The sequence below is a fragment of the Arvicanthis niloticus genome, chromosome 14 (assembly GCF_011762505.2).
Source record: "Arvicanthis niloticus isolate mArvNil1 chromosome 14, mArvNil1.pat.X, whole genome shotgun sequence".
Classification (NCBI taxonomy): domain Eukaryota; kingdom Metazoa; phylum Chordata; class Mammalia; order Rodentia; family Muridae; genus Arvicanthis; species Arvicanthis niloticus.
This window is the reverse complement of record NC_047671.1, coordinates 50,648,556-50,671,213: the sequence shown is the minus strand read 5'-3', so window position 1 is coordinate 50,671,213 and position 22,658 is coordinate 50,648,556. Positions and strand designations below refer to the sequence as shown.

Below are 22,658 nucleotides of genomic sequence, written 5' to 3'. Positions count from 1 at the left end.
CCTGTCAGCATGCACTTTCTGACGTCTACATCAGTGTCTACCTTTGGTGACTGCACATGGGATGGATATCCAGGTGGAATGTTCTCCAGATGGCCCCTCCTTCAGTTTATGTCCCACACTTTGTTTCCATATTTGCTCCCTTGAGTATTTTGTTACTCCTTCTAAGAAGGACAGAAGCACTCACACTTGGTCTTCCTTTTTCATGAGCTTCATGTGGTCTGTGAGTTGAATCTTGAATATTTCAAGCTTCTGGGCTAATATCCAATTATCAGTGAGTGAATACCATGTGTGTTCTATTGTGATTGGGTTACCTCACTCAGGATGATAATTTCTAGTTCCATTCATTTACCTTAGAATTACTTGAATTCATTGTTTTTAATAGCTGAGTAATACTCCATTGTGTAAATGTACCACATTTTTTGTATCCATTCCTCTGTTGAAGGACATTTGGGTTCCTTCCATCTTCTGGCTATTATAAATAAGGCTGCTATGAACATAGTGGAGCATATGTCCTTGTTATATGCTGGAGCATCTTCTGGGTATATGCCCAGGAGTGGTATAGCTGGGTCCTCAGGTAGTACTATGTCCAATTTTCTGAGGAACCACCAGACTGATTTCCAGAGTGGTTGCACCATCTTGCAGTCCCACCAACAATGGAGGAGTATTCCTTTTTCTCCACATCCTCGCCAGCATCAACAATCACCTGAGTTTTTGATCTTAGCCATTCTGATTGATGTGAGGTGGAATCTCAGGGTTGTTTTGATTTGCATTTCTCTTATGATTAAGGATGCTGAACATTTCTTTAGGTGCTTCTCAGCCATTTGAATTTCCTCAGTTGAGAAATCTTTGTTTATCTATATACCCCATTTTAAAATATTTTTTTGGTTGTCTGGAGTCTAATCTTTTGAGTTCTTTGTATATATTGGATATTAGCCCTCTATCAGATGTGGGATTGGTAAAGATCTTTTTTCAATCTGTTGGTTGCTGTTTTGTCTTATTGAAAGTGTCATTTGCCTTACAGAAACTTTGCAATTTTATGAATTCCCATTTGTCAGTTCTTGATCTTAGAGCATAAGCCATTGGTGTTCTGTTCAGGAAATTTCCCCCTGTGCCCATCAATTCAAGGTTCTTCCCCACCTTCTCTTCTATTAGCTTCAGTGTATCTGGTTTTATGTGAGGTGCTTTATCCATTTGGACTTGAGCTTTGTACAAGGAGATTAAAAGTGGTTCAGTTTGCATTCTCCTACATGTTGACCATTAGTTAATCAAACACCATTTGTTGGAAATGCTGTCCCTTTTCTACTGGACAGTTTAAACTTCTTTGTCAAAGATCAAGTGACCATAGGTATGTGGGTTCATTTCTGGATCTTCAATACTGTTCTTTGGATCTTCCTGCCTGTCTCTGTACCAATACCATGCAATTTTTTTTATCACTATTGCTTGAGTTCAGGGATGGTGATTCCTCCAGAAGTTCTTTTACTGTTGAGAATATAGTTTTAGCTATCCTGTTTTTTTGTTATTACAATGAATTTGAGAGTTTCTCTAACTCTGAAGAATTGAGTTGGTATTTTAATGGGGATTGCATTGAATCTGTAGGTCACATTTGGCAAGATGGCCATTTTTACTATATTAATCTTGCCAATCCATGAGTATGGGAGATCTTTTCATCTTCTGAGATCTTCTTAGATTTCTTTCTTCAGGGATTTGAAGTTCTTGTCCTACAGATCTTTCACTTGCTTGGTTAGAGTCACATCAGGGTATTTTATATTATTTGTGACTATTGTGAAGGGTGTTGTTTTCCTAATTTCTTTCTCAGTCTGTTTATTTTTCAAGTAGAGGAAGGCTACTGATCTAGTTGAGTTGATTTTATAACCATCCACTTTGCTGAAGTTTTTTTTTAATTTAAAAAATTTTAAATTTCTTTTTCTTTTCTATAGAATTTGTTTTTGTTTTTTTTTTTTGTTTTTTTGAGACAGGGTTTCTCTGTGTAGTCCTGGCTGTCCTGAAACTCACTCTGTAGACCAGGCTGGCCTGGAACTCAGAAATCTGCCTGCCTCTGCCTCCCAAGTGCTGGGATTAAAGGCATGCACCACCACTGCCTGGCATTAGAATTTGTTTTTTTATTGGATATTTTATTTACATTTCAGATGCCATCCCCTTTCCTCAAGTCCCCTCCCTAGAAAACCCCTATCTCATGCCCCCTTTTCTTTTTTGTTTTTATACAATGTTTAAAAAATGTTAATAAAAAGGTTTTATAAGTTTGGTAATGCTCAATCAGAAGTGTAACCCAATATCCAACCTAGATGTATCAACCATCATTGACTGGTGGAGACATGTGAATATCTGCCTCCATGTCTCCCCTCTTTCATCACTTAGCTTCTCCTTTCCTCCTTCTCCTCCTCTCCTTATTCCTTTTTCTTCCTCTCGGTACTCCTCCCACCTTAGCTCCTCCTACATATCACCCTTCCTGTTAAAATAAAAATTTTCTCTCAAAATAGAATTAGAGCAGAATTATACCAATTTTAAAAATCAGATTTAGGAGTTCTCTGATGGAAGTTTTAGGCTCACTTAATTACTATCATATCATCTGCAAATAGTGATATTTTGACTTTTCCTTTCCTATTTGTATCCCTTTGATTTCTTTTTGTTATCTAATTGCTCTGGCTAGGACTTCCAGTACTATATTGAATGGGTAGGGAGAGAGTGGGAAGTCTTGTCTAGTCCCTGATTTTAGTGGGATTGCTTCAAGTTTCTCTCCATTTAGTTTGACGTTGGCTACTGGTTTGCTGTATATTGCTTTTACTATGTTTAGATATGGGCCTCGAATTCCTGTTCTTTCTAAGACTTTTACCATGAAGGGATGTTGGATTTTGTCAAATTCTTTCTCAGCATCTAGTGAGATGATCATGTGTTTTTTTTTTCTTTGAATTTGTTTATATAGTAGATTATGTTGATGGATTTCTGAATATTGAACCATTGTGCATTCCTGGGATAAAGCCTACTTCATCATGATGTATGATTGTTTTCATCTGTTCTTGGATTAGGTTTCTGAAAATTTTATTGAGTATTTTTGCATCAATATTCATAAGGGAGATTGGTCTGATTCTCTTTCTTTGTTGGGTCCTTGAAAGGTTTAGATATGGGCGTGATTGTAGTTTCGTAGAATGAATTGGGTAGTGTTCCTTCTGTTTCTCTTTTGTGGAATAGTTTGAAGAGAATTGGTATTAGGTCTTCCTTAAAGGTCTGATAGAATTCTTCACTAAAACCATCTGGTCCTGGGCTTTTTTTTTGGTGGAAAGACTTTCAATGACTGCTGCTATTTCTTTAGTGGTTATGGGACTGTTTAGATGGTTTCTCTCCTCCTGATTTAACTTTGATACCTGGTATCTGTCTAGAAAATTGTCCATTTCACCCAGATTTACTAGTTTTGTTGAGTATAGGCCTTTGTAGTAGGATCTGATGATTTTTAAAATTTCCTCAGTTTCTGTTGTTACATCTCCCCTTTCAGTTCTGATTTTAGTAATTTGGATACTGTCTCTGTGCCCTCTGGTTAGTCTGGCTAAGGATTTATCCTTCTTGTTGATTTTCTCAAAGAACCAGCTCCTAGTTTTGTTGATATTTTGTATAGTTCTTTCTGTTTCTACTTGGTTGATTTCAGCCCTGAGTTTGATTATTTCCTGCCATCTACTCCTCTTGAGTGTATTTTCTTCTTTTTGTTCTAGAGCTTTCAGGTGTGCTGTCAAGTTGTTAGTGTATGTTCTCTCCAGTTTTTTTTGTAGGCACTTAGAGCTATGAGTTTTCTTCTTAGCACCGTTTTCATGGAGTCCCACAAGTTTTGGTATGATGTGTTCTCATTTTCATTAAATTCTAAAAAGTCTTTAATTTCTTTCTTTATTTCTTCCTTGACAAAGTTATCATTGTGCAGAGCATTGTTCAGTTTCCACATCTATGTGGGCTTTCCATTGTTTTTGTCATTATTATAGAACAGCCTTAGTCTGCGTTGATCTGTTAGGATGCAAGGGATTATTTCAATCTTTTTGTGTCTGTTGAGGCCTGTTTTGTGACATTTATATGGTCTATTTTGGAGAAGGTACCATGAGGTGCTGAGAAATACAGATACTCTTTTGTTTTAGGATGAAATGTTCTATAGATATCTGTTAAATCCATTTGGTTCATAACTTCTGTTAATTTCATTGTGTCTCTGTTTAGTTTCTATTTCCATAATCTGTCCATTGCTGAGAGTGGGGTATTTAAATTCCCCACTATTATTGAGTTAGGTGCAATGTGTGCTTTTAGCTTTAGTAAAGTTTCTTTTATGTATGTGGGTGCCCTTGCATTTGGAGCATAGATGTTCAGAATTTAGAGTTCATCTTGGTAGATTTTTCCTTTGATGAGTATGAAGTGTCCTTCCTTATATTTTTTTGATTACTTTTGGTTGAACATCAATTTTATTTGATATTAGAATGGGTACTCCAGCTTGTTTCTTGGGACCATTTTCTTGGAAAATTCTTTTCCATCCTTTTACTCTGAGGTAGTGTCTGTCTTTGTCACTGAGGTGCGTTTCCTGTATGCAGCAAAATGCTGGGTCCTGTTTATGTATCCAGTCTGATAGTCTAAGTCTTTTTATTGTAGAATTGAGTTCATTGATTTTAAGAGATATTAAGGAAAAATGATTGTTGCTTCCTGTTATTTTTTTTTATTAGAGGTGAATTATGTTTGTGTAGCCATCTTTTTTTGGTGTTGTTGGAAGATTACTTCCTTGCTTTTTCTAGGTTGTAGTTTCTCTCCTTGTGTTGGAGTTGTCCATCAATTATTCTTTAAAGTGCTGGATTTGTGGAAAGATATTGTGTAAATATGGTTTTGTCGTAGAATATTTTGGTTTCTCTGTCTATAGTTATTGAGAGTTTTGCTGGGTATAGTAGCCTGGGCTGGCATTTGTGTTCTCTTAGGGTTTGTATGACATCTGTCCAGCATCTTCTAGCTTTTATAGTATCTGGTGAGAAGTCTGGTATAATTCTGATAGGTCTGCCTTTATATGTTACTTGGCCTTTTTCCCTTACTGCATTTAGTATTCTTTCTTTCTTTCTTTCTTTCTTTCTTTCTTTCTTTCTTTCTTTCTTTCTTTTTTTTTTTGCACTTGGTGTTTTGATTATTATGTGACGGGAGATATTTCTTTTCTGGTCTACTCTATTTGGTGTTCTATAGGTTTCTTGTATGTTTATGAGCATCTTGTTCTTTAGGTTAGGGAAGTTTTCTTTTATAATTTTGTTGAGGATATTTATTGGCCCTTTAAGTTGGGAATCTTCACTATTATCTATTTACCTATTCACTATTATCTATTCACTATTATCACTTACCTATTATGCTTAAGTTTGATCTTCTCATTGTGTCCTGGATTTCCTGGATGTTTTGTGTTAGGAGCTTATTGCATTTTGCATTTTTTGACAGTTGTGTCAGTGTTTTTCATAATATCTTCTGGACCTGAGATTTTCTCTTCTATCTCTTGTATTCTGTTGGTGATGCTTGCATCTATGACTCCTGATCTCTTTCCTAGGTTTTTTATCTTTAGTGTAGTCTTCCTTTGAGATTTCTTTATTGTTTCTACTTCCATTTTTAGATCCTGGATGGTTTTGTTTAATTCCTTCACCTGTTTGGTTGTGTTTTCTTGCAATTCTTTTTTTTTTTTTTTTTTTTTGGTTTTTCGAGACAGGGTTTCTCTGTGTAGCCCTGGCTGTCCTGGAACTCATTCTGTATACCAGTCTGTCCTCGAACTCAGAAATCGGCCTGCCTCTGCCTCCCAAGTGCTGGGATTAAAGGTGTGTGCCACCACCACCTAGCCTTGCAATTCTTTAAGAGATTTTTGTGTTTCCTCTTTAAGGGCTTCTACCTGTTTACCTGTGTTCCTCTGTACTTCTTTAAGGGAGTTATTTATATCCTCCTTAAAGTCCTCTATCATCATTATGAGAAGCGATTTTAATTCTAAATTCTACTTTTCTGGTGTGTTGGTGTATCCAGGACTTGTTATGGTGGGAGAACTGGGTTCTGATGATGCCAAATAACTTTGGTTTCTGTTGCTTATGTTCTTGTGCTTGTCTTTTGCCATCCGGTTAACTCTAACACTACCTGCACTCACTGTCTCTAACTGGAGTCTGTCTTTCCAGTTATCTTGCTTGTGTCAGAACTCCTCAGAATCCAGATGTCTCTGTGATCCTGTGATCCTGAGCTCCTGGGTAGAAGAATTCCTTGGACTCAGGCAGCCTCTGGGATCCTGAAATCCTGCTGCTCTGAATGCAGTTGTCCCTCTAGGATGGCTCATTGTATTGTGTCTTTTCAAGAGCAGACCAGCTAGGTTTCTGACCCAGCCAAAAGGACCAAGCTAGAGACAGAATGGGAGTGGTATTCTGCAGGAGTGGTGTTTGGGTGGCTGATGCATCCTGAGAGCCCCAGGCTTTCAGTTGTAGCTCTGGGGCATAGGGTAGTAGGAGGAGCTTCTTACCTGCTACTCTGAGTGCAGTGGCTCCTCTAGGATGTCTCAGGATATGGTGTTTTCACGGGAGCAGACCAGCGAGGTGTCTGCCCCAGCCAAAAGCTCTGTAGACTTCTTATATGTTTATGAGCATTTTTTTCTTTAGGTTAGGAAAATTTTCTTCTCTAATTTTGTTGAAGATGTTTGCTTGCCCTTTGAGTTGGGAATCTTCACTCTCTTCTATACAAATTATTTTCAGGTTTGGTCTTTTCATTTTGTCCTAGATTTCTTGAATGTTTTTTGAGATGGGAGCTTTTAAAAAAATTAGATATTTTATTTATTTGCAGTACAGATGTCATCCCCTTTCCCCATTTCTCCTCCCTAGAACCTTCTATCTCACCCCTCCTCCATTATGCTTGTATACCATTTTGATCACATGCATGTACTAAGGTCAGTTCTAGGTTGAGGGTCTAGCAATATAATAGATGCTAATAGTCAAGGAACAAGCAATACACTAAACACAAATAGTCAAAGAAAAAGCAAGGTATTAAACCCAATTATGTGAGCACTCCTGTGATCACTATTTCTGAGGGCTTATCAGGATGATCAAAGTATCTGAGCCTACTTCCCTGTCCTAGCCCAAAGTCATTTTCATGTCTAAAGCCTAATTCCTTGTTTCTGCCTAAAATTTAGATTCCTGCCTGGAATTACTTCTTTGTTCTACCCTAATGTCAGATTTCTGCCTGAAGCCCACTTCCTTGTTTTTGGCCAATGTCATATTTCTGCCAAGCAGCCCATTTCCTTGTCCTTGGCCCATGTTAGATTCTTGTCAAGCAGCCCCAAAGGCTCTCTGCCTCTCATCTCACTTCTTTTTATTTCATTAATAAGACTGAGCCTGTCTTAGATCATTCTGACAAAAATGCCTTCCTTACCCATCATGGAATATGCATTATCAAAAGCAATGTACTTCTGTCTAATTAGGTTGGTAAGGCTCTGTGCAGACTCTTACCCATCCTTGGCTTGCCAGCCTGTTAATTTAATAATTCTGTCTGGGGGTCCATTTTCAGTTTCAAGCTATGTACTTGGCTGCCAACATGTTGATGTTGTTGAAGAAAAGCTTTAACACAATGGGCAGGAATAAAAGTATTCCCAGGACAAAAAGGGCTAGCATGATCAAGCTATATATGGCATTTTGAAGCTTGACCAAAAGAAAAATACTGACCTCAGGCCATGGGTAATTTTATCTGCAATATCTACCATATCAATGCTCAGCAGAGCAGCATTCTTGAAATTCATAAGCTCCCTATGTATTGTTAAAACATCCTGAGAGTTGTTAGAATTATGCCAAATACACTGAACTTGTCATTAAACTTCTTCCTAATTATAATGTAATTTGTAAATTGTAAACTGTAGAACTAACATGAATCCAATGGTGTTTGGCATGACACTCAAGGTTACTCCTTACCCTTAAATTCTGAACCTCCTTCCAGTAATTTGAATAGGATAAAGAGTGTCAATCCGTTCTTCCAAATGCCTATCTAAATCCTCTGGTATATTCAACACATTAGTAACATTTTTTTTTTTTTTGCTAAATGATTAACAAATTAGCGATCTTAATTTCTTGTGTCACAGCAATTGCAGAAGCAGTGGTGCTAGCAGTTAAAGGTCTTATACCAGCAATAATCAAGCCCACTACCTTCTTGCTTCTTCTTAAAGCCTGACTCATTTCTTCCAGTACTTGCAAGCTATTTTTAGAATACCAAGGTTCTGTGATACTCAGGGCACTAAAACAAAAGCTGGTTGATAGACCTCAATACCTGATATGTCAAGTTTCAAAACACAAGCACAATTAGAAGATGTACAATCAGTGGAACTTATATTAAATTCTGTAGAAGAAACAAAAGCAATTTTAACTTGACAATTAAAAGAGCTTTAACATATGTGCTAACATCTGTTTGAAATCTAGATTCTGCCCCAACTTTATGTCTTGCTAACATAATATCCTAGAGAACTGCAGCTAACTTCCAAATATGTCTCTGAAAATGTCCAGACCCAGCCTTTCAAATGAAGACTGTTATTTCCAATATTTGATTGATTTCTAGACCATTCCATGATTGAGTCCAAATAACTGGTCACCTTTAAAAAATACAAGTGTCATTATAATTTCTCTATCTGATTTTCTGTCCCACAAGGTCTAAAATCTTGAGACAAGGCAGCTTGTCCCATCTGGGATATAGGCAAGCAAAGGTGGGTGAGGAATGTATGTCCAATACTGCTTCCCAGTCACCCTTGTCAGGGCACTCAGCAACCTCACAGGTCAGCAGCATTCTTTGTCTCAGCAACAGCATGTCTCACCAATCATTCTGACAGCCACCATGCTCCTTAGCCTCCTGCAGAAAAAACACAAACATGTCCTCTTCCCCATATGTATTACCTGATCGAGATCATGCCTTATGCCAGTAAGTGGATACTTTTCTTTCACCTATGCATAAATATGTCTGGTTGTAGAGCACCATAGACACTCAGCAGAAAGGTCCTTGGCATCCAATTAAAAACAAATCTTTAAAATAAAAAATAAAAAGAATATGATTTAAATAAATTTGTGGTGTACAGGGGTATATTTCCACATTTTTTATTTTATGAAGATATTGGTTTTTTTTTTTTTTTCGAGACAGGGTTTCTCTGTGTAGCCCTGGCTGTCCTGGAACTCACTCTGTAGACCAGGCTGGCCTCAAACTCAGAAATCTGCTTGCCTCTGCCTCCCAAGTGCTGGGATTAAAGGCGTGTGCCACCACCGCCCGTCGAAGATATTGTTTTAAAGTTCCATGGGCCTGTCCCATAGTCTCTTGTCCTTGACAATTATAAGGAATCCTCATAATACACGTAATGTTAAATTGTTGCTAAAGAATCTCAAATATTTGACTGACATAGCCAGTTCCATTATTTGTTTGTTTGTTTTTCTTTTTTAAAATTATTGGTACTTTATTTATCTACATTTCAGATGTCATCCCCTTTCCCCATTCACCACCCCCCAGAAAACCCTTAACCCATCCTTCCTCCTCCTATTTCTATGAGGGTGTACCCCCATCCACCCACCCAGTCCCACTTTCCCTCCCTTGAATTTCCCTGGGGAAATCCAGCCTTCAAGGGACCAAGTCCCTCCTCTCCTACTGATGCCTGGCAAAGTCCATCCTCATTTGTATTTGTAGAGATAGGAGCCTTTTGCTTTTTGTATTTTCCTTGACTGTTGTGTTGATGTCCTCTATTGTATCTTCTGCCACTGAGATTCTTTCTTCTATCTTTTGTATTCTCTTGGTAATGCTTACATCTGTGACTCTTGCTCTCCTTTCTAGGTTTTCTATCTCCAGGGGTGTCTCTCTTTGAGTTTTCTTTAATGATTCTATTTCCATTTCAGATCCTAGATGATTTTGTTCAATTCCTTCATGTGTTTGTGTTCTTCTGTATTTCTTTAAGGGATTTATGCATTTCCTCTTTAAAGGCTTCTACTTGTTGTGTTCTCCTGTATTTCTTTAAAAGAGTTATTTATGTCCTTTTAAAATTTCTTTATCATCTTCATGAAATGAGAGTTTAGATCTGAATCTTTCTTTATAGGTGTTTTGGGGTATCCAAGACTTGCTGTGGTGGGAGAACTCAGTTCTGATGTTTCCGAGCCAAATTGGTTTCTGTTGCTTATGTTCTTAAGGATGCCTCTCGACATCTGGTTATTTCTGGTGTTATCTGGCTTCCCTGTCTCTGACTGGAGCCTGTCCTTCCTGTGAGCCTGTGAGACCATGATTCTGTGATCCTGTGATCCAAGATGTGTCAGAATACCTGGAGAGTCAAGCTGCAACTAGGGTGTGGGCTGTGTGGGATCGGCTCCATCACTAGGACTCTGCTCCTGGCAAAAGTGGGAATTAGAAGGCACCAAGATCAAGCTTTATTTAGTCCCCCTTTTTATGTTTGCAAGGTATAGTTTAGAGTAGATAACTAAAAATAGACAAAAATTATTTAACTAAGATACTCTAGGTAGGTAAATAGCCTTCAAACCTGTCAGAGATCTGCTGAATATGGCAGTTAATATGTTTAAATGTACCACAATAGACAGAGACTCTTATATTATAACAATAACCCCCAAAACGTTTCCAAGAAGAAATGGGCACTACAACACAGGTACTACCTGGATTTTGGTATAACACCAATGCCTTGCCCACATGCAGGGCATGGCCTGAACTTCTGACAGAGGACACAGGAGAATGGATTGCTATATATTGCTTAAGACAAGGTGAGGTCAGTTTCTCTTGTGTTCCTCCTCCACAGAAAAATATCAGGGGCAGCCCTGCTTGTACACTGAAGGGCTGGAATCAGCCATAGGCCTAAAAACAGCAATAGGCCTGACATATATGCCTGCTAACATGAAGTCTTGGGTCTCTGTAGAAAAACACTGAAACAGATGGCTAGAAGCTATTGTAAACAAGCAGCTTTGGTAGAAAATTGCCAGGCTGAATAGTAATAGACCTTGTAGATAGGTAATCTTGGTGGATAGTACCAACTCAGATAAGGACAAGTGAATCATAGGCAGAGCCATAGTGATCTGTCCCCTGAACCTTCACCCAGCTGACACTCTGTTCTGGAAGATATCTGTACTCCCCCTGAACACCTACGCTCCTGCATTGTTCCCTTCCCCACATTCTGCTTTTTTATGTATATAACCCCTGTGTAAAAAAGTAAAAATTATGGTTTGATCAGCCTATAGACAAGTCATGATACTTTGCATCTTTGCCTGTTCTCCCCACCCCCCTGCTCTCTTTCAGGTGACCTCCTGGACCCCTGTTTGATGCCCTGGCTGGCCAGGACAGAAAAAGTCTCTTAATCTTCTGGGGATGATGACCAAAGACTATCTCTTCCCATGGAGACTGCAGGAACTTGGGGCAACTTTCCAGGTAGTGACATATGGACTAGTCTCTGCATTTTAACTGTTACATAGGCCATTTAGATAACAATTTATCCTTATCAGCTCACTGATCACATTGATGGCTAAGCTAGCTGTAACTTAACAGCTAGAGAACAGGCAACTAGCTCCTTACCCCAAGGCAATCCACCATTGTGTTAGTTTAGAACAGAAGTCAGTTAGAACTGAATTGTATAGTTAGCCACAATAAGCTTGGACTGATCCAGCCACCCACTATCACTTCCTGCACATGTGTATAAACTTTTGTGATATTTGCCTTTATAAGCTGCCCCTGGGATGAACTCCAACATAAAATAGATAGCTACACTTATTGAGAATAAGACTTACATTTTAAATAGGGGTGGAGTAAAATTTAAGTTCCCAAGACCTTCCTGGGAATTGAGATTCTACTAGGCAGAAAGAGACATGTATGTGGGTAACTAACATCCTGGTTGACAAGTTGAGACATGAATGTTAGACAAGGCAAATCCCTTGCCACAGTTGAATACTCTAACCAATGGGAGCAGGATAAGTGAATGACAAAGATATGTTTCTAAAGGGAATTTTTCATATCAACAATTTCTGACTGATGGAGTAACTTGGCACAGATGTTTGTGGATTTAGACTTAAAAGCCCTATAGGATCTTAACTCAATGTCACAGTTCAGCCCTTGAAGTCTGGCTTGTGGCCCCAAGGCTGACTGTGGCCTTGATCAATCATTCCTGGGTATATGATCAACAAACTATTCCTGTTCTGACTGAGGTCAATGTGTATGTGGTTTGTGAGGTAATTTTTAGACCCCAACACCCAGAGAAGCCAGATTGAATATCAGTTAGCTTGAAGAGGTTTTGAGCCAGAATAGCTGAGTTGAATCAGCCATTCAGACCTCAGAAAGAACTAGAAAAAAATGAACTTATTCTATAAGGCTATGTTAGAGTCCAGGATTTGCCCCACAAACCACACTAACACTGATATCAGTTAAATAGGGATGGTTTGTTGAATGTACACCTCAAGACTATTGACCAGGGAAGCAGCTCAGGCTCAAGAACTAAAAACTGTGCACTAGATATTTCTCAGGGATAGCCTATAAAGGCTAAAACAGCAAAATCCACAATGAACTCATATTCAAGTACCAGAAGTGCTGCTGGTGCCAGGACCAGCATTTGGCCCTGACTTAAACCATTTTAAACATAATGGTTCATATTGTCCTTTAATTTGTTGGGTCCTATATGAAGCTTATGGTTGTGGAATTTCTTAAGATCAACATACTTCATAATATGCACAACATAACAGGGTATGCAGTCAGCATGACTCTGCTCTGAGTCAAGTTTTTTTCTGCATCAATGACAGTAAGGCATATTACAGCAACAATATGTGATAGCTGGTGGGCATGGAACAAAATGGCTATAGCTATGCTAGCAGGGCAGGCCTCAACTGCTGAAAACATTCTAGGTCTATATAAGATTGTATAGATGCTAGAAGCTTCCAGGTCTAGCCCTAAGTTAGATCAAGGCAAGAAGCCTCTGGGACAACAAGTACAATAGGAAAATAAAAAATACTTTTATAGACAAGGAAGACACTGGAAAATTGATTGCCAGACTTTGCTGAGACAAGGTAGGCCAGTCCTACAAAATTCCTGCTTCACAGAAAAATCTGTCAGATATTATGGACCTGTAGACAGAAGGTGGATGCTCCACCATTATAGAGGAACCTTGGGTGACTGTCCAGGCAGCTAGCTGTCTCTGTCATTTCTATAGTTTTTTTTTGAGACAGGGTTTCTCTGTGTAGGCCTGGCTGTCCTGGAACTCACTCTGTAGACCAGGCTGGCCTCAAACTCAGAAATCCACCTGCCTCTGCCTCCCAAGTGTTGGGATTAAAGGCGTGCGCCACCACTGCCAGGCATTTCTATAGTTTTAAAAGCTGCTTGTTCTGCACTTTTTGTTATTCAGGTAATATTTATTCTTTTCTGGTCTCTGATTAAGTTGAAGACTAGAAAGTTATAGCCTCATGTATAACCCTAAGTTGTTTAGAATTTAAGAAAATATTTTTAGGTCTAAGAAGATATTTTTAGGTTGATAATACAAGTTATGAACATTAGAGAACATAAAATCTTAAATAATGATAGAAAATGATTTAGGTACAGAACTTTGGACTCACCAAGATAAGATAGCTGTGTACTTTCTTCTGCGTTGCTAAATACAAATGGACTGGTCATTGTGAATCTTTATTTATTAATTTACTTACATCCCAAAGTGCTTCTCCCTTCCTTGTCCTCCCTCACAATCCCTCCGTCATTCCCTCTCCTCTTTTGAGAAGTTGTGGCTCCCCCTGGGTATGCTTTCACCATGGTGCATCAAGTTTATGCAGAATTAGACATCCTATCCCACTGAGGTCAGACAAAGCATCCATAGAAACTGAGCTGCCTGTCTGCTACATATGTGCCAGGGGCCTCTGCAAGCTTGTGTGTGCTCTTTGGTTGGTGGATGAGTCTCTGAGAGCTCCCAGGAATCCAGGTTAGTTGATTCTGTTGGTCTTTTTCTGGGGTTCCTATCCCTCAGGGTCTTCATTAGTCCTTACTCCTACTCTTCTATGAGAGTCCTCAACATCTGTCCAATGTTAGGCTGTGGGTATCTGCATCTATTTCAGCCAGCTGCCAGGTAGAGCTTCTTAGAGGACAGTTATGCTAGACTCTTGTCTGCAAATATAATGAAGTATCATTAATAGTGTCAGGGATGATGCTTGCCCATGGGATGGGTCTCAAGATCAGGTTATTGGTTGGCCATTCCTTCACTCTCTGTTCCATCTTTGTCCCTGCATTTCTTTTAGATGGGACAAATTTTGGGTAAGAGTTTTATAGGCAAATTAGTGTCTTTACCCCTCAACCTGGGGTCCTGCCTGACTACAAAAAGTGGCCTTTTCAGGTTCCATGTCCCCACTGTTAGGCAACTCATCTAAGGTCACCCACAATGACTCCTGGGAGCCTCACAGATCCAAGGTCTCTGGGATTTCCTAGAGATTACTCTCACCCTGATACCCATGGCAACTGCAGATTTCCACTTATTCTCCTGGCCTGCTAGACCACTCTCCTGTCTCTCCCCACTGCTGATCCTGCCCCCATATTCCCCTCCCATTTCCCTCTCCCACCCAGGTTCCCTTCTCCCTTTGTCTCCTGTGACTATTCTGTTTTACCTTCTAAGTGATATTCAAGCATCTCTTACTTGGTTAGAGTTACAACAAGGTACTTTATATTTTTTGTGGGTATTGTGAAGGGTGTTATTTCCTTAATTGTTTCTCAGCTCATTTATCATTTTATAAAGGAGGGCTATTGACTTCTTTGAGTTAGTTTTATATCCAACTGTAGGAGTTTTCTGGTAGAATTTTGGGGGTCCCTTATGTATACTATCATATCATCTGGGATTAGTGATACTGTTGGGCTATAGCATGTGCATGGGCATGGGTCCTGTGGGTTGAATTGTGGGTCCCACATGTCTGCCACCCCAAGGGTCTGGAGCTGAGGCTCAGGGAAGCAGAGGCATGGGAATTCGACTGAGTTTACTCCATGCACGCTGTGGAGACATCGGGCTGTGAGAAACCGCAGGCTTCACTCTGGGAGTGGGGGGAACATAGTCTGAGACTCCTGCGGGGGCTGGAGCTCTTGGGTTGGGGGATACCCAGGCCAAGGGGTAGCTGGGGACCAATTGGTCTCAAGCTCTTGGGCTCTCAGGTGCCGCTGAGAGTTGGTGGCCTCCATGGCTGGAAGCATAGAGAGGTCCTTGGTGGAAAGTTAGAAGGTGACTTAGTAGTTGAAGACCTTCTCCACAGCTCCCTATGGCAGGCCCCAAAAGAAGAGAGGTAGTCCATGGTCTTAAAATGTTTATTCTCTTGGCAGAAAATGGATGAAGCTATATCCCATTTTCTCATGGTGGGCCTGAGGTTAAATACCTTTTGCAAGGAGGAAGGTCTGGGGAGGAATGCTTAATTGGCTACGCCCTCTGGCCTTGAGATATCTTGTGAATATGGAGATATCTTGAGGTTCTACAGCCTGTAGTCATGCACTCTATCTATGCTTTTTGACCGATGGCCACAAACCTCTCTTTGGGAGAGGCTGTAGAGGGTTGTGGCTATGTGAAAGGAACCAGGGGGTCCAGGAACAGGGCCAAACTCCTACCTTCCCTTGACTTCTTCTTTTCCAATTTGTATCCTTTTGATCTTCTTTTGTTCTCTTATTCCTATAGGAATAAGATAGAAATGAGTCAGAAGCTTTGTTCTTTCCGATTTTAGTCAGATTGCTTCAAGTTTCTCTCCATTTAATTTAATGCTGGTGATTGACTTGTTGCATATTGCTTTTATTATGTTTATGTATGTGCCTTGAATCTCTGATGTCTGCAAGACTTTTAACATGAGTGTTGGATTTTGTTGAAGGTTTTTTCAGCATCTAATAAGATGGTCATGTGATTTTTTTCTTTCAATTTGTTAATATAGTGGATTATGTTGATGGATTTTTGCATACTGTGCCATCTCTGCATCTCTGAGGTGAAGTTTGCTTGATTGTAGTGAATGATGTTTTTGATGAGGTCTTGGATTTGGCTTATGAGAATTTTATTGAGTTTTATTTATTTATTTATTTATTTATTTATTTATTTATTTATTATCTTTAATATTTTTCTATCGTCTAGAGGTTATCCCCCTTTTGTTCTGCCCTCCAACAGTCCCTCATCCCATTCCTCCTCTCCCTGTCTCCAAGAGGGTGTCCCTACATCCCCATACCCTCCTACACTCTGCCAGGCCTCCCTATTCCCTGAGGCCTCAGATCTTTAAAGGTTAGGTGTGTCTTCTCTCACTGAGGCCAGAGTAGGCAGTCCTCTGCTGTATATGTGTTGAGGGCCTCGGACTGGCTAGTGTATGCTTCCTGGTTGGTGGCTCAGTGTCTGAGAGATCTCAGAGGTTTAGGTTTGTTGAGGCTGCTGGTCTTCTTATGGGGTCAACCTTCTCCTCAACTTCCAGCCTTTCCTTAATTCAACCACAGGGGTCCCCAACTTCAGACCATTGGTTGTGTGTAAGTATCTGCTTCTTTCTGTCTCAGTCAGCTGCTTATTGGGCCTTTTGGAGGACAGCCATACTAGGCTTCTGTCTGTAAGTACATCATAGCATCAGTAATCTAGTCAGGCCTTGGAGCCTCCCATTGAGATGAATCCCAATTTGGGCCTGTCACTGGACCTCCTTTCCCTCAGTTTTGTCCCTGCAGTTCTTTTAGACAGAAACAGCTCTTAGTCAGAGTTTTTGACTGTGAGATGGCAACCCTATCCCTTACTTGATGCCCTGTCTTTCTATTAGAGGTGGATTCTACAAGTTCCTTCTCCCCACTCTTGGGCATTTCATCTAAGGTTCCTCCCTTTGAATTTTGAGATTCTTTCACCTCACAGGTCTCTGGTACTTTATAGGGTTTCCCCTACCTTCCACCTCCTGAGGTTGCATATTTCCATTCACTCTGCTGGTCCTTGGGGCTTCACTCCCGGTTCTCCCCCCAATACCTGATCATGTTCCCCTTTTCCCATACCCTTCTTTCTCCCCTTTCCCACCCAGATCCCTCCCTCCCTCTGCCCTCTGTTTTTTCTTCCTCCCAAGTGTGGTTGAAGCTGGGCCCTTTGGCTTGTTAACCTTTCTGAGTTCTGTGGATTGTATTCTGTACTTTTTTGGGTTAATATCCACTTATTAGTGAGAACATACCATGCATGTCCTTTTGGGTTTGAGGTACCTCACTCAGGATGATATTTTCTTGTTCCATCCGTTTGCCTGAAAACCTCATGATGTCCTCGGTTTTAATAGCTAAATAGTAATTCCATTGTGTAAATGAACCACGTTTTCTGTATCCATTCTTCTGTTGTGGGACATCTGGGTTGTTTCCACCTTCTGATTCTCACAAATAAGTCTGCTATGAACATAGTGGAGCATGTGTCCTTGTATCATGATGGGGCATCTTTTGGGTATATCCCAGGAGTGGCATAACTGGGCCTTCAGGTAGATATATTTTCAATTTTCTGAGGAACCTCCAGATTGATTTCCAGAGTGGTTGCACCAGTTTACAATCCCACCAGTAATGGAGGAGTGTTTCTCTTTCTCTGCATTCTCACCAACATGTGCTGTCACCTGAGTTTCTGATTTTAGCTATTCTGATTGGTGTAAGGTAGAATCTCAGGATCATTTTGATTTGCATATCCCTAATCACTAAGGACTTTGATCATATCTTTAAGTACTTCTTGGCCATTCGAGAGTCCTTTGTTGTGAATTCTCTGTTTACTTTTATACTCCATTTTTTGATTTAGTTGTTTGGATTTTTGGAGGTTAGCTTTTTAATATTTTGGATATTAGCCCTGTATCAGATGTGGGGTTAGTGAAGATTTTTTTTCCAATCTGGGTTGCCGATTTGTCCTATTGACTATGCCCTTTACCTTACAGAAGCTTTTCAGATCCCATTTATCAATTCTTTTTTGCATGAAAACACTTTATTTTTAATTTATAACATGATACATATTTACAAGACTTACAGTTTATATCATACAACAAATCAATCTAGAACACTGTACATAGAGACACAAAGACCATTTTAATGCGTAGAAGTTATATATGACCTGTGGTAAAGTCATAGGCATCATCCTCTTCACTCATTTTATCCAAGGTAGATGATCTGTCTGATAGTTTACTTGCTGTTGATTGCCCAGGTGACATCTCCCTGGTCTCTTCTACAAGGGCCATATCTGAGATCTCTACATTTTTTCCACCACTACCATTTTCTTGATCATCATCATCATCATCATGTTTGTCTTCTATCTGTCTTGGTGATTCTTCAGGTATGTCCTTCTCTTCTAGTATTCCATTTGTCAGGCCCATAGACTGGAAAAGGATTCTATTAGTTAAATGAGGGACCTTGAGGACTTGTATGCTTTGTGCATTATTCTTTTCTAGTTCTAGATTAAAGCCCTTCTTCATGATTGCTGCAATATTCTCATTGAAATGTGGAGAGTGATTCCAGGATGCAGGGGGATGGCAGTAGTAACCTAACGAGGCACCTGTCCACTCAGACCACAGCAGCTTAGCAGCACTTTCGACACTCAGGCTTCCACATTTTTGGTGCAGACCTCTTCTCTGAGCAAGTTTAGTAAAAAAAAAAAAATCCAGAGAATCCTTGTACCCCGGGGCAGTATATTTTAACACCACCTGTTGATTATCAGCCTGAGACAGGATTGCACTGGCAGCCTCCATCGGTCTCAGTACTTCAATGCTTGCTGGACTTCTTAAGGCAAGTGCAGTAGGGTAATTACAAGGTGAGATAATAAAGCACGAACTATCTATGATTGTGATCTGCTTGTCTAAAGGGACAATCTGCATGCTCCTTGTAAGTCCTGTGAAAACTCCAACATTGCAAATCCATTCTTGTTTTAAGCCATTAATGATGCTGCTTTCCCCTGCATTTGGGAAACCAATTACTCCAAGCTGAATATCTTTTCCATAGGACTGCTGAAAACCTCCAAGAAGCTTCCAAAGGGCTTCCTTGCCACAGCAGATTTTACCTTGGAATGGAACAACTTTCTTCTTTTTTATTTCGAATGGCTTCTTTCTCTTCTTTAAGTTTGTTGAGGCTTTGAACACCGCTGTTGGTAATTCCTTATTCAAATAATTTAGCCAGTTCTCCAAATTATCCTTTGGTATGAGATCTGACAAGTACCAGCCTTTTACATCCACTTTGGATTACAGCTTCTTCTATTTGAGGACATCTGCAACTAAGAGGATCTCTGGCATCCAAAACTTCTAATACAATGTCTGAGGCTTCAATCACCTTTTTAAGTTCCTGAGAGTGTGACTTCTTTGGATTCTGTTTGCCTGATTTAGCTTTCTTTCTTTTGGGTTCATGAGATTCCTCCTGAGTTTCAACATTAGATTGCTCATCAGCAGGGCTAACTTCAAGTTTTCTTTTCTTTTCTTGCTCTTTTTGCCTATCAAGTTTCTGCTGCTGTTTTAGCTCTTCAAGCTGCTGTTTCCTTGGCTCAGCTTCACAAAGAAGAGCCTCTTTAAAGGCAGCACTTTTTGGAATTCCTGGGTCCTTCCTAGGCTTCCTGTGACCCCGTTTTTAAGCTTCCTTCCTTAATTTTCGATGATGTTCTCGAACCTTTTTTTGAATTTTATACCGCTTATGGCAGGTCATTCGTTTACTAGCTTTCTTTAACTTCGGCCACTTCATCCTGACCGTGGATGCTTCAGAGGCAGAAGAGGTCTCAGCTACACTTTGCCTTCTCCGGTGCCACATGCGAAATGGAACTGTGGGTCAACGTCACACGCTCCCCATTTACCAATTCTTGATCTTAGAGCCTGAGGCATTTGAGTTCTGCTTAGGAAACTTCTCCCTGTGCCCACGAATTCAAGGCTCTTTCGAACTTTCTCTTCTATTAGATTCAGTGCATCTTGTTTCATGTTGAAGTCCTTGGATTTGAGCTTTGTTTGAGGTGACAAATATAGTTATATTTTCATTTTTCTTCATACTGACTGCCAGTTAGACTGGGCTGGAGAGATGGCTTAACTGTTTAAAACGAGGCTCACAACCAAAATTATTGAGTATTTTTTTGTGTTAATGTTCATAAGAGAAACTGGTATAAAGTTCTCTTTTTGTGTTGAGTCTTTGTGTGGTTTAGGTATCAGGTTAACTGTGTCTTCATAGAATCAATCAGGTAGCGTTCCTTCTGTTTCTATTTTGTGGTATGGTTTGAGTCATATTGGTATTAGCTTTTCTTCGAAAGTCTGATAGAATTCTGCACTATCTGGCCCTATACTTCATTGATTGGGAGGCTTTTAATAACTGCTTCTATTTTCTTATCGGTTATAAGACTGTATAGATCATTTATCTGATCTTGATCTAACTTTGGCAAGTGGTATCTGTATAGAAAATCATCAATTTCATTTCACATTCTTCTATTCCTATTATTTTTTGGTTTGGTCTTTTCATGTTTTTTTTTTTTTTAATTTTAAAGAAAATATATTTTTTACACAAGATAATCCAAACTGATGCAAAATATTTATTCCATATTAGTTATTTTATGCAGTAGCTTTCCCCCTCAACAGACCTGTGGTAACCACATCTTTTAAATCTGTAAATAATGTTATCAAAATAATCTTAATCTTTGAAATCTTACAAAAATTTATATTTTACAATCCACCTTGAATATCAAGGCTGCAAGAATAACATTTTCTATATCTAAATATTTTATAGCTGTACACAAAAAGGAACCCATCCAAACAAAAACAAGCACATGTGGTTGGTTAAGGGCTAAATTACCCAAGCAGCCAAAAATAAAATAAAACATCCAAATTGTTAGCATTAATTTAATACAACAGTCACTTTTTCATTGACAATGATTGCTTGAGCACAGGGGTGAATGTCCAAGGGCTGGCAGTAGAAGCTGTTGAGCAGAACAGCATCTCCTTCCTGCGTCTTTGCCCTGACAGCTCCCATTTGAGTACAGGCCCACAGGTACTGTGTGTGTGCTTAAAAATTCCACCACACAAATGCCTATTAAGCAGATAACAGGGAAGAACAACAAAAGCTAAGCAGGACAACTGCTCTCTCTTTGGGATATGATTATTTCCCTTCTGCACAATGTATTCAACAACATAAGAAAATGAAAAGAACACTTTATATTCTCTAAACACAAGGCTGAGCTCAGCGGGGCAGGTCATCTGTGAGCATTTTTATTTCTACTTCCAGGCATCATTGTCTGACATCTCACTGCTGCTTGTTTCCATGTCTGAGTCCTCACACTCTGCAATGCAAGTGCTTCTCCATGGGTAGAACAGGCTAGAACTATGGCTTTGTAAGAAGCCACTCTTTCTAAACCCATTTCTTCATAGCTGTTCTGTTCTCATGTCAAACTCCTTGAGTTCATCCTCTGTGAGTGGAAGGCAACTCTCACAATTTTCAGGATATTCCTGCCATCCCATTGCTTTTAATAACTTGTGCTCTGCTTCCAGAGAGTGTGACAGGACCTCTCCTTCCTCTACCATGGGTAGAGAAAGACTGTTCTGAAGACAACACTGTTCTCCATTTTCCTTTGGTTTGGGTGTGTAGCTGCCCTCCAATCTTAGCCCCTCCAGCTTGTTACAGTCTCTACTTTCTGAGCAGTCTCCAATTCATTCATCCTTCAGAGTCTTCAGGAACTGACTCTTCCTCTCCAAAGCTCATTGTGTAAGTTTGGTCAGGCGAGAGGAGTTAATCTCAATTGGAAAGGTAGTACTGGAGGGACTCTCTTTAGGAGAGTTGAGAACTACACCAGCAGCTAGTACCACTGGTTCAGTAACAAAAATTGGATTGGTAAAAGCAGACTCCAGGCTAGAGGAAAGTTATCCAGATTTGTGTTCCATTCTGTTAACTTTCCATGCATTAGGCTTAGAGGAAGGTGGTGAAGGCTTAGGAACCAAGTTCTTATAGACACTTGGGACTATAGTTGATACTTTGTTCCCATTTGCATTGTGGGATCCTGAGGATCTGAATGCAGCAGAAAAAGCAGCATCAGGATCCTCTTTTGATGACTAGCATCTTTGAGGGTTTCTTGGCATTAGGTGGATTTTCCCACACTCCAGAAGGCGTCTCAATAGGTCTGCATGGCTGATTCTGTTTTCTAGCTTCTGGATTCAAAGAAGGAAAATCTTCTTCCAACTGCAACTTTTCTACTTCATCCTCTTCCCCCCCTAATCTCAGTCAATGTTTTTTTTTTCTTGAAAGGTACAGCTTTTCTGGGAATGGAAACTGCCATTCCAGTGTGGATGGTTTCCTGTACTATCTCCATTACGTTGGCTCATACCATCAAGACCTTGGGAAGAGCCATGCCAACCAGATAGATTCCTTGTGGTTCCAGCTTATGCTCCCTTAGAGACACCAGAGTCAACAGGAAGCAAGAATCATTTTCCTTAATATCTCTTAATATCAATGGACTCAATTCTCCAATAATATACTATCAGACTGGATACATAAAAAGGACCCAGAATTTTGCTGCATACAGGAAATGCACCTCTGTGATAAAGACAGACACTACCTCAGAGTAAAAGGATGGAAAACCATCTTCCAAGCAAATGATCCCTAGAAACAAGCTAGAGTAGCAGTTCTACTGTACTGTGTGAAGGTTGTCTTTGTATTATTCAGTTGTTAATTGCTGTACTGTCAGGAAGTTGAGTTCTAGCCAGATTTTGTTATTGTTACTC

The 22,658-nt window shown here is 39.8% G+C and overlaps 2 pseudogenes; both read right to left on the bottom strand.

The window, feature by feature from the left end:
• Positions 1 to 18,032: 18,032 nt before the first annotated feature.
• Positions 18,033 to 19,650, bottom strand: LOC117720075 (guanine nucleotide-binding protein-like 3 pseudogene; annotated as a pseudogene).
• Positions 19,651 to 21,028: 1,378 nt separating this feature from the next.
• Positions 21,029 to 22,346, bottom strand: LOC117719628 (vasculin-like protein 1 pseudogene; annotated as a pseudogene).
• Positions 22,347 to 22,658: the final 312 nt, after the last annotated feature.